The 4480-nt window shown below is 39.2% G+C and overlaps 1 pseudogene; it reads left to right on the forward strand.

The window, feature by feature from the left end:
* The first annotated feature begins 478 nt into the window (after window positions 1–478).
* LOC144283819 (large ribosomal subunit protein uL30 pseudogene) lies at window positions 479–4195 on the forward strand (annotated as a pseudogene).
* The last annotated feature ends 285 nt before the right edge of the window (window positions 4196–4480 follow it).

Raw genomic sequence — 4480 nt, forward strand, 5'->3', positions numbered from 1 at the left:
CTTTTAAGTCATTTACTTTATTTGGCATAACCCCAATCCCTTACTTCAGCCACATCCATTGAAATGAAAGCAGAAGTGTTCTTTCTAAAACCTACACTGTTAAAACATATACCACTTTAAATATGTCACCAAGAATGCAGAATTTTAGAAGACAAAGGAGTTGTCACTGACTTTTTTTTCCTCTCCTATTTCATTAGAAGGTGAAACCCCAAGGAATAATATCTTAAGGGAACTGTGGCATATGCATCATTTGATTACTCAAAGTACCCAGGGCCAGGCTTGGTAGAATAAATGAGTCAACAAATGTTTTATATTGGGATTACCTGAGAAGGGTTCAGCAGGGAGCAAAATGAAGAGATCCATTTTGGTGGAGATAGATGATGTTAGAAGCCTATGAGATTTTCAGATCTACATATTCAAGTAGAAGTTGGGTATAAGGTTTAATAATGGGAAATAAGTTTGGGCAGAACATACCAAGATGAAAGTCATCAATGTAAGTGGAGTTTAAAGACTGGGAATAGGTGAACTTATTCAGGAAAAGCCTGTAGCATGAGAAAAGAGATAGTGGAAGAAATAATCTTATTTAGTACATGTCTGAATGCCTCAGTAGGGATAAAAAATGGAACTGTGTCTCAATACACCATGTGATTACACAAGACCAAAGAGGTAATTAATGTTATACATAGAGAAGAACGAGATACAAGTATATTCCTAGATTATAGCTGAAATAGTCTATGGTTCGTCTATGCTAACAGGATTGAGTACAGCTAAAGCAGAAGGAGTAAAGGGGTGAGTTTGAAATATTTGTTGAATGAATGAATGATAAAATGTTAAATTTTATTTCTAGAATCAAGAGGCCTACATGATCAAGCCTATTTGTTAAAACTTTCTTCCTTCTCCCTTGGCCACTCTTCTGAGGAAGCCTCTAGACAATTGAATTGGAGACTCAGTTCCTCCGTTTCTCTACCTGTTTTCTCTCTTATCCCACTGCTAACTTTTATGCCAAGGTTCTAATAGATAAAACAAAATAGATACTCCTTTCAAATGTACCTGTTCCATTTCCTATAACACTGTCTATGCAGAATCCCTGCCATTCTGAGCATGATATGAAGTGAGAATCACCCATCTTAATTTTACTTTCTCCCCTCTGAGCCCAGCTCTGACCCTTATGATTCTAAAGAATAAAAATATTGCCAAAGCTGAAATTTCTCATGTCCCAGCCTAGCAGGCTTTCCTGAGGCTTATCGGCAGTGCTACTCTGATAAAAGTGAAGGCATTTCATAATCTCTTCAGTCACTTCATTCCCATAAATAAAATATTTTCGATTCTATAGTTTTAGGGTATTTAGTGAGAAGCTGGGGGATATCTGGGAGCAGGAGTTTGGGGAAAGGAGGGTCCAATAAGTCTTTAAAAAGAAACTTTCTCTTCTCTATGAATATCTTTATTTCTACAGTAGTATTTTTATTCCCCTGTGTGGTGCCTGGTAAGGCCTATAGCAGACACTATGGAATGGATCCCCTCACCTCACCCTTCCATGGTGACAGAGCCTGTTCTAATATTTGCTCTCCACATAACTTTGCACTCATGGAAAGTGTTATGATTCCCAGCCCAAAGAGTGTGGATCTTGATTAGTCCTAGCCAATAGAATCATGGCAATTTTATTTCTCTTGCCAATCATTGGCTTAAGAAAAGGCATGAAACCCAGTTCTGGAGAATGAGACAAGAGAGGAAGGCTGGTAAATGAGCTACACTTTCTGAAAAAGGATTTTTTGCGTTGAAAGAGAACTAGAGAAGGAAAAAAAAATGTCTCCTGCCTCTGGAAATTGTTTGCTGAGGAGGATTATTAAAACTGTTGCAGCCATCTTAAAACCAAGAGGTGCTAAAGAAGGGCAAAACTGAGTTATTGGAGAGCAAACAGATGGAAGGTGTATGAAGAATTTACTCTACCTCACAGCTCCTTGTTATATGACATTTTAAATTTGCTTTATTTTTGCAACTTCAAGGTAAGGTTTTTATTACTTGCAGCCAAAATCTTACCAAATGATAAAAGCCCTACTAAAGTGGAGTGAGGGAAAGGACAGACATTGACTTCCAGCTAGCAAAATACCATCCTGCACTTCATTCTGGAAGAAAAACCCTGAGGAAATAGATCAAAGGGAAGGAACTGGGAATTCATGTGTTCCAACTTCTGCTCAGTGTCACATTAAAACAAAACAAAACAACCCCACACACCAGTCTTAATAATCACAAATAAAAGTAATTCCAATATTTCTTTGGCTTCTTAAAAAAAACACCAAAAGGTTTGGGGGAAAGATTAGCATGTGTCTAACTTATATAAAAAAGTAAAAGCTTCTCTCTGTTTCTGTGACCTCAACATTATTCATAGAAATACCAGCAATTCCCCCTGGCCTCTTTTTTTCCCAATTTTACCTCACAATCTACAGCTCCTCACAGGCACAGATGAATCTCTTTCCCGTGCTTCTTTTTTTTCCCTCTTCTGTCTCTTACCTTCATTCCTTCCTCCTTGCACCAGGACAAGTATATGTTGTCAATTTTAGAGGCAAATTTCCCATCCTCATTGCTCTGTATCATTGCATGGACTCTGTGGCACAAAATCCCAAAGAATTTACATGGCTCAGTCAGACTTCTCTTAGGGGCCAGGAGCACAGAACTGGGAATAGTCACACTTCCTATCTTGCTATTTTTTGTTTTCAGAAATTCACAGCTCCAGACTGGGAAACTCTACAGGACAAATGACCTGATTTCTTCCACAAATAAGTTGTGGAGGTTGTGGGGGAACAGAAAAACAAAGATAAATGGGGAACTTATGGCCTCTTTTTTGGCTAGAACCATGAGGGTGCAGAAGAGAAGAAAAAGAAGGTTCCTACTATGCCAGCAACCCTTAAGAAAAAGCGAAGGAATTTCATAGAGTTGAAGATCAAATGTCTGAGAAAAAAAGTTTGCCCAAAAGATGCTTCGAAAGGCAAGGAGGGAGCTTATCTATGAAAAAAGTTGAGCATGGGACACCTGGGTGGCTCAGCGGTTAAGCGTCTGCCTTTGGCCCAGGGTGTGATCCTGGAGTCCTGGGATCAAGTCCCATGCCAGGCTCCCTGCATGGAGCCACCTTCTCTCTCTGCCTGTATCTCTGCCTCTGCGTGTGTGTGTGTCTCTCATGAATAAATAAATAAAATCTTTAAAAAAAAAAGAAGCTGAACATCACCACAAGGAATATAGGCAGATGTACAGAACTGTGATTTGAATAGCGAGGATGACGAGAAAAGCAGGCAACTTCTACGTGCCTGCAGAACCCAAATTGGCATTTGTTGTCAGGATCAGAGGTATCCATGATGTGAGCCCAAAGGTTCGAAAGGTGTTACAGCTTCTTTGCCTTTGCCAGATCTTCAATGGCACCTTTGTTAAGCTCAACAAGGCTTCATGCTAGTTACTTCATGCTAGTTAACATGCTAAGGATTGTAGCATGGGGGTACCCAAAGCTGAAGTAGGTGAATGAATTGATCTACAAGTATGGTTATGACAAGATCAACAAGAAGCAAATTGTCCTGACACATAACACATTGATTGCCTGATCTCTTGATAAATATGGCATCATCTGCATGGAGGATCTGATTCACGAGATCTATACTGTTGGAAAATGTTTCAAAGAAGCAAACAACTTTTTATGGGCCTTCAAATTATCTTCTCCATGCAGGGGAATGAAGAAAAAGACCACCCATTTTGTAGAAGGTGGAGATGCTGGCAACAGGGAAGACCAGATCAATAGGCTTATTAGAAGGATGAACTAAGGTTTCCACATGATTATTTTTGTAATATGGTCAGTTAATAAATGACTACTTTCAAATGGGAAAAAAAGGGGGGGAACTTATGGATGGAGAAAGACTAGAGAAATACATCAACCAATCGTAATGCATGAACCTCATCTGGATTTTGATCCCACTACCTTCCAAGAGAACATGCTTATATTTATGACATCTATGAGATTATTGGAAATTAAAACACCGACTGGATATTTAATAATGCTAAGGAAAGGGCAGCCCAGGTGGCTCAGCGGTTTAGCGCCACCTTCAGCCCAGGGCGTGATCCTGGAGACCCAGGATGGAGTCCCATGTCAGGCTCCCTGCGTGGAATCTGCTTCTTCCTCTGCCTGTGTCTCTGCCTGTGTGTGTGTGTGTGTGTGTGTGTGTGTCATGAATAAATAAATAAAATCTTTATAAAAAATAAGTCTAAGGAAATGTTCATTTTATTTGTAATAATGGAATTTCAGTCATTTTTTTAAGTTGTTAACTTCTAGAGATATGTACTAGAACATTTGCAGATCCAAGTACATGGTTAGGTATTTGCTTCAAAATGATATGAGAAGGGTGGAAATGGTCACATATTGATCCTTTTTGAAGTTGGGAAATAGGTGCATGAAGGTGCACCTTCATGAAGGTGCATGAAGGTAAATAATATACTTCTTCTG

Source organism: Canis aureus, chromosome 14, assembly GCF_053574225.1.
Source record: "Canis aureus isolate CA01 chromosome 14, VMU_Caureus_v.1.0, whole genome shotgun sequence".
NCBI lineage: Eukaryota > Metazoa > Chordata > Mammalia > Carnivora > Canidae > Canis > Canis aureus.